The sequence below is a fragment of the Pseudophryne corroboree genome, chromosome 4, assembly GCF_028390025.1.
Source record: "Pseudophryne corroboree isolate aPseCor3 chromosome 4, aPseCor3.hap2, whole genome shotgun sequence".
In the NCBI taxonomy this organism is placed as follows: domain Eukaryota; kingdom Metazoa; phylum Chordata; class Amphibia; order Anura; family Myobatrachidae; genus Pseudophryne; species Pseudophryne corroboree.
The window spans coordinates 260236464-260249621 of NC_086447.1; the positions used below are offsets into that span (position 1 = coordinate 260236464).

The window sequence follows — 13158 nt, forward strand, 5'->3', positions numbered from 1 at the left end:
TACAGACGCCGGGATCCCGACCGCCAGAATGCCGGCAGCGCTGGGAGCAGAACCTGTCACCGAGCCCGCAGTGTGGCGAGCGCAGCAAGCCCGCAAGGGGCTTCCATCCGCTCGCCCCCCCCTGCCGGCATCGGTATTTTGACCCCTAGGATCCCGTACCCAACCCGTATATAAGATATGTCTGTTTATTATGCCTGTTCTTAATACGCCACTTTTTTAACTAATTACTTTTTTAAAATCCCTTTTCTTTTCTGTAGTATTGTTCATTCTAATGATAGTAGCATGGAAATTAAGACAAGGAATCAGTAGGCATTCTGCTAGTGTACAAAATGACAGCACCTGTCACATTGTGAAAGGGTAGTTACATGCATTCCTTTTAGTTTCAACACAGGAATAAATTCCTATTTACTATTAAGGAATATACTGTATTTATTCCTTACTCTTGCAACCAATAAGATTCTGTCATTTGCTTCAATGTTCTAATTAAATGATAGCTAGATTCTGATTGGATGCTATGGGCAAAGCCTCTACATTTGCTTTTAAGAAGCCAAAGTAAAAAATGTGGAAAAAGTGAAGCGCCGGATGCACTGTACAGTATAACAGTATATACAGTGATATCACTATACACCTATAAAAGGATATATTTCTATGTCACTTCACGAAGCTATCTCTACGGTGCCATCATTTTTTACAAAATGTGCATGAACTCTGTATACCTGCAAACTTCAATGTTCCAATGTTATGTTGCCTACTGGAGTTGTTAATGATACATGTACTATATGGGGAAAGTAACTTGCTTACTATGTTGTTCAAAAACACTACTGAACAACAAAAGGTGCGTCATAAAAAACAAAAGCATGTTGGTTTCCTATAGCAAATGTTTTTTTTGCTAAAATAATGTGCCTACAGGTGCTTTCCCTACTCCTTTGGTACATATGGTCTGAGCAGGGATGGACCAGAGCTAGAATTTGGCTTCGGCATTCTCTTGTGCGTGCGCGCACAACTGTGGGGGTGCACGGGTGTGGTGCACTGGGGGCGTACCGTGAGCCAGGAGGTCATGGACTCGCATACACCCCCATTTTTGTTGAACTACACAGTACGGACGTTGGTGGGGGCGCATGGACATGGCGCACGGGGGCGTGCCATGTCTGTGCGTTACAAACAGGTACTTCAGGCAGCGGAGGGCACAAACAGAGAGCTGGCTTCTCTGTGACTGGTCCCGCCCATCGGCCCTTCTGGCCAGATGGGCAGTCCTGTCCTGGGTCTGAGCTTAATTAGAGATGGCCATAGACCACCAGTTTTTTGCAACCATGGATGATTTGTCACTAATCGCTGATGGTTTTGACACTGATGGTGGTGATCCGCTGGTTTGATGCCAGCTATGGCACAGAGGCAGCAATTTTATTATTTCCCTGGCATAAGAGGCACAGAACTTAAGGCCCCCATCCACTAGTCCGATTTGGGCAGTTTTCTTCAGATTTCGACACATCTGACCGTCATATCTGAAGAAAAGTGTCACATCGGATGGCTCTTCCGATCCGATGCGCACTCCCGTGTCAGATATATCTGAACTACAGATCTCTGAGGCTGCCCCAACTATTTATCTGAATCTGAAGAAAACAGGTGCACATCAGATTGTTTTTTTTTACTTCAGATGTATCTGATCAGATTCATCTGAAGCGTCACTTGACTGGCATCTCCCTAGCCATTCCCACCCACCAAGAGGGGGAACAGCGGCAGCAGCAGCAGCATCAGATCAATCGCATGTAGCATGTGTGCATCAGATATATCTGATGCAATCTGGCACATGATATATCGCATCAGATATATCTGAAGTAAATGTAATTAAAATTAAAGCCAGGGTCTGATCCAATTCCCGGGACACTCCCGGGAGAGTTTAAGAGAAATCTGATGCTATCTGCAGTTCAGACAAGTCTGAGTAGTGGATGGCCACCTTTAGTCTTGATCAGCTCAGTTGCGCCCCCCCCCCCCCTTCTGGTGGTTCTGCTGCCCATTGTGTCCCAAAGAAGGAATGTCCATCAATGGGGTCGATTCTATTCGGCAACTAATGAATAGCGCCGGGGAATTAGCTCCCGACGCTATTCAATTCAGCAACTAATTACCTGCAATTGTCGGGAATTCTTCTCTCATCCCCGGGGGATGAGAAGAGAAACCCGACAAAAGTGCTGCCTCGCGGCCGGCGCGAGGCTGATTCTGTCGGGAATCAGCCTCGCGCCGGGGAGTTAAGTCGGAGAATGCCCGTTCTCCCGACAATTCAACCTGTTTTGTCGGCGAGAACGGGCCATCGCCGACGTAACTAGTTGCTGAATTGAATAGCGTCGGGAGCTAATTCCCGGCGCTATTCATTAGTTGCCGAATAGAATCGACCCCAATGGGTCAAACTATCAATGGTTTCCCGTTGATGGTTCCTAACCATCGATACTAATCCTTGATGGTACTGTGGATGGAGACCATAGATGTTTAACCCTCCAATGACCATCCCTAAGCAACATCAAATGCTTTGAGCATGTTGCTCAGCTAACATCATGCTGGCAGTAGAACATGGATGTATACAATGGGGTGTATTCAATAACTGTCAGAAGCTGACGTCTTGTCGGAAGGATGGCAGCTTCCGACAGATATAGGTCGGTAGGGGTTCCGACCTATTCAATAGGGGCTGATTTATTCCGACAAATCGGGAATTCCCGACTTGTCGGAAAACACGCGCCGATCCACGTGCTTCTGTTGGAAATGGGGCCAAATTTGACAGGTTTTGGCACCCTTTCCGACAAACTCAATCTGACTTGAAAACAAGTCGGATTGAGGTGAGGAGACAAGCGGTGCTTGGGCGGCTGGGGGAGCTGAGATCGACGGCCGGCGGGGATAGCTGGCTGCGGGGGGGACATGTGTGCGGCGGCTTAAGGAGGCGCTACAGGGAGAGAGGTGCCTGGCTGTCTGGCCAGGCACCTCTCTCCCTACAGCACCTCCCCCCGCCACCGCAGACATGTACCCCTGCAGCCAGCTCCCCCCGCCAGCCGCCGATCTCTGCTCCCCCCCCCGTGCCCGCAGGCACCTCTTTCCCTGCAGCAGCACCTCCCACCGCCGCCCCAGATATGTCCCCCCGCAGCCGGCTCCGGCCGCCGATCACTGCTCCCCCCGCTGCCCAGCTTATCCCCGCCGCCGTCCCGCTCATGGCCGCCGCCATCTGCATTCCTGGCCGCTGCTGTCAGCGCATCCGCTAACAGCAATGACAGGACAGGACCCTGTGTACGGCCAAATCCGACAGTCGGATTTGGCCGTCCACTGAATAGGGGTTGTCAGATCCATTCCGACAACTGCATGTCGGAATGGATCCGACTCTTATTGAATATACCCCAATGTATGCAATGCATGCATCCTGTTGTATACAATGCACAGTGGTGTGCAGCATCCATGTCTATGTAGCGCTGTGTCCACCAAGCAATAAATGCTGAAATGGAATAATGGATTATGAACAATGCTCTTTTAAAATGAACAATCCAAAAAAGAGTTAAGCAGTTCAGACGGCAGATAGGCTATGAATATGCGGTGTGTTTACACAGTGGGGGTAATTCCAAGTTGATCGCAGCAGGACATTTTTTAGCAGTTGGGCAAAACCATGTGCACTGCAGGGGGGGCAGATATAACATGTGCAGAGAGAGTTAGATTTGGGTGGGTTATTTTGTTTCTGTGCAGGGTAAATACTGGCTGCTTTATTTTTACACTGCAATTTAGATTGCAGATTGAACACACCCCACCCAAATCTAACTCTCTCTGCACATGTTATATCTGCCTCCCCTGCAGTGCACATGGTTTTGCCCAATTGCTAAAAAAATTCCTGCTGCGATCAACTTGGAATTACCCCCATTATGCGGTTTACTCAGTTATTATAATGGACGTCACCTTAAAACAAACAAAAATGTTTCCTCTGTATGGATAAAATAATTACATTAGGGTTTTTGAAATTTGCCTCTTTCCGCGCATTTGTTTTAAACTAAGGCAGATATTCTTCTGTATGACATGAAGGTGTGAAATGAACCCAGAAGGACACGCGTGAAGTACAGTATGGCGGTTTGACAGAACTGGACTCCACAAATAAAACATTGAAAACAAAAGTGTAATTGATAAAATGATGAACATAAACCCTATGTATATTTCTTTTGTTTTTCCGTAGACCATACTGAGGAGAAAAGGACAGAGAACTTGAAGAAATCTACAGGCCAAGGCCATTAGCCATAGTATGCATACAGTACAAACCAGAGACAGAACGTGTCCCACAGTGCATGCTGAACAATGCAAAGATCGACATGGATTCCCATCACACACATTGCAATCTATATATCATTTGTACAATTTATTGATATTTGTGTTGAAGAAATATTACTATCTCAGTAAAAAAACATATCCTGTCTTTTCAAAAAGCGAATTGCATACATACATCTCTTAGTGCCAGCTACCTGCCCATCAAGTGTTCTGGCTTCTTCTCGCATTGAAAATGCAGACTATGTTATAAACATCTATCTCAAATGTGTTGGTACGTCTTTAGACCAAGATTAGGAGTTTTCATTATTTTCTTTCAAGGTTTACAAATAACAAAAGGTGCACCTTGTATTTAAAAGTTACCATTGTGGCTGAGAGTATGCATGCAAAGTAGTTTTATAAGGATAATATTTTTCTTGTTATAGATTGTAAGAGGTGGCAAGAGGTCTGACACAGATGAATGTGCCAAGCAAACCACAGCTGTGTATGTTTTTAAAGTACATTAAGGCTTTAAGTATGGTATTACTAAGTGTTCTCATGAAGTGCCATTGACCGTACATCATTATAGAGTATTATTTGCAACAGTGTTATTATTATTTTTACAGAAAAATCACATTTTTGTGCTATTATGGGTCAGCCAAGGGCCCTATTGGATTTTCAAAGCCAAAGTTCTCACAGAAATTAGCTATACCTTAGATGCGTAGATGGCATCACTAGAAATGGCATCCTTTTATGTGGCTTTAAATAATGTATCAGAGATAAAAAAAATATCCCAGTGTATTGATGACATGCATTGTGTTGTACAGGGTGATTAGTTACCTTTACTGGAGCAATTAAACAATACAAGTTACCAACCGCAGTGTGCGCCTGAACGTGGCAATACTTGAATTGCTCCACTGGGCACCATCTAGTGGCTGCCGGCATGCAAAACAATTGAATTCCCCCATAGTGGTGAGGAGCAGCGTTAGCCTTTTGTTGTATAGGATAACATAACATAATTAAACTATTATTTCAGTTTGGTCAGCTAGCAGAAGCTAAGACATAAGCTTCCTGGCAGAAGCAAAATAATGCCAAAGCAAGCAGAGCATACTGTTTTTACTCAGATCCACATTTGTTCCAATCTTTTTTTACGAAGTGATCCCTGCTATGTAAAATGGCATAAACAGCTCTCGTCTGTGCTTCATTTGTAATGGAACGCTGGTGTTTGCAGTGGAAAACTCAGGTAAAATTACCGCCTGCTCACCAGTTACCGAGCACAGTGCTCAGAGGCTTGCATTCTTTTTCCATGTTTGCATAACATTTGTACAGCACGTACTGAGTGTTTTTTAAATGGTTTAATTTGCAGTTTCACAGATTTTTATGGTCCTGCCCATGCAGTGGTGATTTATTACAACCAACTTTATTGTCACTGGAAATGTAGAAACGTCTATCTATGCATAGTACTACAAAACCTTTGGTGGTCCCTGACTTGTACTTTAGCACATTTTATCTCTTCCCTGAAACACAGACATAACTATGCACAAATATTTAGAACTGAATTGTTCCTAAGAATAAAATGGATGAAATGATAGCTCAGTTTTAAATGTCCTGTGTCTTTTATGACCATATCAAAAATAAAAGTAATTCCACATTTACAACACTCACGGGGCATCCAGTTAGCTGCAATAATTTTTCAGCCGATAAAATCAGCCTGATGGCCCAATTTTTGACCGATGGTTATTAGCAATTAGGCTGTTTTTTATTAGGCAAAAAAGGACCCGCCTTTTGTGCAATAACACATGGGATCCGGGATAAGTTCTTGGACCTATGTGTTATCGCGCCTCAGAGGGCTGGTTATCGGGGATTATGCTTCGACTTGAAGAATAATCCCTGATAAATGCAGGTTATCGGGACAAATTAGATAGCCCCCAGTGAACCTATTAGCAGCGGTAAATTACTGCTGCTAATAGGATTGCCCCCTTAGGGGGAGATGTACTAAGCAGTGAAAAAAGCGGAGAAGTGAGCCAGTGGAGAAGTCCATGGCAACCAATCAGCATTGAAGTAACATTTATAATTTGCATACTTTAAAATTATACAGAGCAGTTGATTGGTTGCCATGCGCAACTTTTGCACTGGCTCATTTCTCCACTCTTATCACTGCTTTCCCCTTAGTCTTTTTTACTGCTGATACTTGTGTCTATATAGAAACAGACCTGAATAAATATTTGTTTTTATTAGTGCTGTAACTTTAACCAGTTTTTATTTCCTGAAAATGATATCTGCATAACAGGTAGCAAGCTGCTGGTAGTTGCCCAGTGAGAGCAGCTGACTGCTGCACATCAGGAAAGTTTGTCAAATAAAAAAAAAAAAAACTTCTTTTCTTTCAATGCTTTGGTCATATTACTGATTCCTTGATTGAAAATAAATCTTTCAGGTGAAAAGTGTTTTTGTAAAAATAGGTGAGTATCCTGTAATGAATGTAATTTTTTTTCTGATCTGGAATCACTATTTTTGCAAGTGCTGCTGTCTCCACATGAGCCTCTCACATCGGTCAGGTCACACTTTGTGATAACTGGCCTGATTTGGATTTGTACGCAAACCCAATGGTTTATATACATATCCGATTGTTGGGGGTCTATGCATGTGCAGAACGGGTCCTGTGATATCGCTTGCAGTCCCCTCTTAGCCGCAGCACGATTGACATGCTGCAGCGTTTGGGGGGCAGTAACCGGGTACGTTTTGTAGGTGTGCTGAGTCATTTGTCTGAACTGTTACCACGCCCAGTCTGAGTAAGCTTCAGCTGAGAAATATGACAGAGTGCTGTGACCGATGGTGACAATGGTGATCCGATGCTGTGCCTTTAGAAGTAGCACTCGGATCGTAGATGCATACAGGAGGCGTCTATCTCCTACAGATGCCTCCTGCTGCAATTGCATTTCATTTGTACAGTATTGCACAGCCACTTCCCTGCGGCTGCATCTGTGCAAATTAGAATTAGAATCCAATAGTCTCTCAATTAGACTGATCGCAACTGCATGGGGCAGTGGTTCCCAAACTGTGTGCCTAGGCACCCTGGGGTGCCTCGGGACACATGCAGGGGTGCCTTGGATTGGTGGTCCAGGACTAATTAAAATTATTTATGGTCAATGTTATAGGCAAAACCAGTGCTGGTGGCTGCTAATCATAAAATATGTGGACAAACGGAAACAAATCTTGTCACTCACCACACAGTTCAACTTATGGATGACATATAAACACAATTTACTTAATTTTATATTTCTTTCTAAATTTCTCAATAAGAAGATTTTGTCCTGGAGGTGCCGTGAAAAAAAATCTTATGCTCTAGGGCACCATGATTCCAAAAAGTTTGGAAACCACTGGCATAGGCTGTATATAATCATAGCAGGGTTGTGTATAATCCTAGCAGTATATAAATAATAATAGTCACAAGCAAAAGTGACAAGTACAGTAAAAAACATGCAGCTCAGCAAAAACTATGGAAAAATGCAGTCTTTTGTACAAAATGATATCTACACAAAGTATATCATAAATGTGCAATCTTTAAATCTATATACAGTATATATTTACATTTAGTGCTTACTACTGTAACTGTACGCCATACATGAAGTGAAATGTCCACAGTTAATCTACATTATATTAGCAAGATGTAATATATGGCCCTGCCTAGGTAGGCACCTCTACTGTAAATGCAAATTGATAGGGTCAAAGATTGGAATTAACCTACTCCGTTCTGATTGTTTTTACTTATCACCCTTCCTACAGTATGTAAACGCCTTTAAATTTGCACTTATATTGCCTTAATAATATACATATTTTAATGTCACTCATCTCTTCTGTACCTACAGTAGTTATTCAGAAATCTAAACATTGCAGTTCCACTAACAAATAGTGTGGCCTTGTAAAATAATCACTGAAAGAATGGTGCCATTTGATGCAACTAGTGAGTGCATTACATAGATGTTTAAGAACAGTGTCCTTCATTCAGTCCCATCTAGAATTGAAACTGCATCTACACAGAGATTTGTATAGGATGGACGGGTGTGGTATAGGTTGACAGTGTCTAGGTCGACAGAAACTAGGTTGACAGGGTTTCCAGGTTGACATGGTCTAGGTCGACATTAGTTCTTTTTGGGGGGTGTCGTTTTCTCCGTACAGTGACTGGGAACCCCAGTTAGTGCACCGTGTCCCCTCGCATGGCTCGCCATGCTTCGGGCAAGGTGCCTCGCTCTGTTACCACTGCACTTGGCACAGGTTACTATTCCCAATCGTAGTCCACGTGGGTCGTTAAGTATGAAAAAGTTCAAAAAAAGAAAAAAATTGTGGAAAAACGCATGTCGACCTAGAACATGTCGACCTAGTTACTGTTGACCTAGACATTGTCGACCTAAGTGTGGTCGACCTAGAGACCGGATACCAGGTTGGACTGTGTCACAGAATGCTGCTACTTTCCCTTATAACAGGATCACCAGAACATGTTTAGTTATAGCTGTGCTGTATATCTGTACCATAAATTATTAAACATCCAGTATACTAAAGTACTCTTTCAGTAATACTCATATCTGAGACCTAGTATGTACATTATGCATTAACCTAAAGTATATAGAATTAGTTTTATGCTTGTTTGTGTGTGTGTGTGTGTGTGTGTGTGTGTGTGTGTGTGTGTGTGTATATATATATATATATATCTATCTATATATATATATATACAGTTGATCTATTGGCTGGAACACCATTTATCATACACAACGAGTTTTATCGTTCATAATAAGTGAACATGTTGATAAATAGGCCCCTCTGTGTTAATTGAAATTTTGGGATTATAAAAGGATGAGCTATTTCTGTGATGCCATAAAACAAATGATTACAGTAATCCTAATTGTTACTGTACGGTATATCTAATCTCTGTGAAAACTTTGTATTCATTGATAGAAAGGCATGAAAGTTCAATTAACCCATAGCAGAGACTTTACGGATTATAGAAAATTACACCAAAATCTAATTGATGCATCTTTCAAATTGTATCTGAATGAAACATTATATATTTTGTAAACTTTGGGTGAACACTTTCTGTTGCTGGCAGATAAACCTGCAATACATTTGCTGATTAAGGTGTTATCAATTAAAACTTCTGGTAAACAGGTATCAATTAAGAAACCCCTGTAGTAATATATACAACACTTTAATTCTCGTAGCTGGAGCTAATTGTACTGAAGGAAAGTCCTTTAGCTGGGTACACACTAGACGATATTTTGGACAATTTGTCGATTTGAGCCGAATCGGAATGACAAATCGTCCACATTGGCCAGTGTGTATGCACTATTGCGCGCTCCCATGCGTCATTTTACGCATACTCAGATCTGCAGACCTGAAGATATCGTTAACATTTTACTTCAAATTGTCTAGTGTGTACACACTACCTGATATATATATATATATATATATATATATACATATATACACACATATATATTGTTAACGACCAAACGACCTAGTGAAGCACAATATATCATTAGGTTGTTTGAAGGATTGTTCAGTGTGTACGCACTATATCGTTTGTTCTGTAGTTCAAGGGAAATCGGGATGACCATTGCATCGTGTGCACCCAGCTTTTGACTGACACAGTACAGCATACAGTATGTCTGCATATAGCATGCCTAAGGGGAACCCGCATGCACTGCATGATGTTCCATTAGTGCCACATCTTTCCATGTCTTTAGGGAGTGGATTCAAGTAGCTGCGATCAGCATCACCCATTGTGCATTTATCTGTCTATTGCAGTAGGCAGATTCTTCTAGAAGCTTCATACACTGTGAGCAGAATCTGCCAGTACCCATTAGCTTTGGGACATGCATGTCCCTATTTTACCTGTGCCACAGTATCTTAAGTTCTAAGTGAAACCCATTTCATACAGAACATGTTTTAAACCCACCCCGCCAGATCTTAATCGCAGACAACTTCTAAAGAGGAAAATTGGAGGAGTCTTCAGTAACAAGCAATCAGACTCTAGCTATCATTTTCTAGATAAATGTCTGCTATAATCTAATTGGTTATTGAGAGTGACACCCCAACTTTTCATTTTTGAATCCACCATTTGTCCTTTGTTGCAGTTTATAACCCTCAGCATATGTCTTGCATTATCTTAAAGCAATTGGTCCATGAAAAACTCTGTTCAATCTAATATCTCAATATTATAGTGCAGTATTATAATATATTAGATGCGCATCTATTTCACCTAGCGGATTTCTTTTATTTCCGGAAAATCTGCAGCCGGGAATCGTTCATAAATAGAAGCGGCTGCAGAGTCACAAACACTTATGGTTGAATCAGAGGATATGACGATCAATCACATGGTGTATTGCAAATGTTATGTCCTTACGAAATTATTTTGGTATCAGACTGAAGTTGATTTTAATGATTGTACTGTGCATCTACTAAAGCCTTAGATTACATTACGGGTTGAAACCCAAACCAATGTAATTTCAGTTGTGTTAAGAAAGTATAAGTGACTTTACATTTTATGATAATTACTTACATCGTTGAATAGTACTTTTTTCTCTTGTTAAAATGTAATTTTTAATTTCATACATTTATTTCTATTACAAGTTAAATACTGTTTTTAGTTTGTAGTTGTTTTTTTTAAAGTAGATTTTACTGATAACTTTTTCAAAATACAAAAAAAAGAATAAAAAGTAGTTTTATTTTCTTCATACCATACTCAGTTCTGAATTTACATGTATTGTCATATAAGTATTTGTATTATTGTTAACTAAATGATTTATATTTTACTGACTTAATATTGCAGTGTAAGAATATCAGTCATTGTTAGTTTTCACTAAGAGAACAAAGATCTTTTGTATGGATATCTTATATTATATAATCATTAAAAAGTGAGGTGTTATGTTGTTGCTACGGCAACAATCCTGGCAGACAATTAAGTAATATTTTGATGAGTTATTTTGTTTGTAATTAGTTATAAGAAAATAGTTCCTAGATATTAGAGTAAAATTTATTTTCTACTGTATCCATTTCAGATGTTAAAATATTGTTTTAATATTTTTGGAAATCCCTGAATATCAGGCCTTGTTATAAATAAGCTGCATAATCAATAAATCAAGGGACTTTTTTTGTTGATAATCCAAATATTCAAAGTTTACGTAATGAATAAGAGTGTGCATACTCTTGAAGGTTGATTATGCTGCAATTTTGCATGTCGGAAAGGATAGGGAGAAGTTGACTTTTTGCACTTCTGTATATAGTCAAAATAAAGAGAGAAACATGTATTATAGTAAGATCTTATTTTGAATAAAAATGTCTATTATTACAAGGAGTTTTGTTAAGGTTCATAATATGACAGGCTGAACAAAATTGCTTGCAAAGTGGCAGTTAGCACTCCATAATCGCTAAAGAGTTGCTTTGCTTCATGTGATCAGCTTGTACAGTAGTTTGCCAGGATTATTTAGCTGGGCAGAAATAACCATTTTCTGAGATCATAAAACCAACAAATACTGACTCTCTCACTGGTCAGCATCTGCCTGAACAGCATTACACAAACAGTGCAGATACGTCAGCCATTAAAAGGTAGATTAATGGATCAAGTAATCCATACATTACTCAAAACAGCTGCATGTTTGAAATATCACAGGAAATAGGCAATATTAAGGGTATATATACTATTCAATTCAATTTCAGACAGTTAGTAGTTTATTGTTCACAAAACAGAAACAAAATACTGAATTTCACAAAGCAGTAACGTACAGCTGTTGCCCACACACACTGGATTGTTATTTTTTTTGTGAGATGAGCCAATATACAACCTAACAATTCACTACATAAGATTTCTGAGGTATGAGGCACAATCTGCCACAGTGGTGTTACTAGTAATGGTTTTGAATTGATTGCATTGTGATATTTGGTCAGCTCACAAAATGGATGCCTCCACAACGTGGCCACAACATGTACACTTTCTAATCATAAGCAGGCAAAGCATACAGCTCACATAAGCTGTAGTACTAAAGTAGTTTTATTTTATTTGTTTGCTTTAATTTGTTCTTTTAGCAGATGATTTGTATATAAGTACTTAATAAATTGCACTCACCAAACAGTATAATGTTTAAACCAAAGTTAAAAATGAATTTATTATTATTATTGTTATTGGACCATTTTGTTACCCAGAAGTCACACTGGCAAATACCTAAGTTGCACTTAAATTGAATTGTTGAACTTTTCATCTGCTAGAAGGACAGATGAGCCTGATTTTGCTATTGTATAACCACAAACTTATTTTTTTGCTTGTAGTTGCTAAAACCTATGTACTCTGTCTTCGGCTGCAGGTTGTTTTTATGCTTATTTTATTCTTAATGCTAATAGGTGACCATGTTGTATGAAAATAAAGTGAAATTGCCCTAATAAAACTTATCTTTATGGAGTTGGTTTTTCTGTGTCTGCCATTTCATAATGAAAACATAAGCTGGGTTGAAGATAGTTTATAGATTAATGGGAAAACATGGGTTGTGGGTCAGGGGTGGGGTAACCTGAGGCAGCTATCTCAGCTACAAAGTTTTTAGGGGGCTAAAACTATTATGATTAAAAAAAAATCCAATAAATTACTTTTAAAATGCACTCATTTGGTATACAAATATTTTGGAGCACTTGCATAAGTGATGAAGAGGGAACCATTGCAGTTTAGTGATCAGGTAATAACAGGCCCAGATACACCCCTGGATGTGACAAAAAATATATGTTAGTTTTAAAATAAGAGAACGGAGGACATTTTATATGGCTGTAGTGACATAAAATTCTGAATAGCAGGCTGAATGAAGCAGCTGTGATAAGTGGAGGTATCCATGGTAACGGTGGGCCTATGAGTTGACTGAGGAGTCT

At 40.1% G+C, this 13158-nt stretch overlaps 1 protein-coding gene across 20 annotated transcripts in view; it reads left to right on the plus strand.

The window, feature by feature from the left end:
- MBNL1 (muscleblind like splicing regulator 1) overlaps positions 1-12703 on the plus strand; it is a 220840-nt gene extending 208137 nt beyond the window's left edge. For all 20 annotated transcript variants that reach the window (XM_063916088.1, XM_063916085.1, XM_063916086.1 and 17 more), the window contains one exon: positions 4193-12703. The gene's annotated coding sequence lies outside the window, so the exon portion shown is untranslated. The remainder of the gene's footprint in view (positions 1-4192) is intronic.
- The last annotated feature ends 455 nt before the right edge of the window (positions 12704-13158 follow it).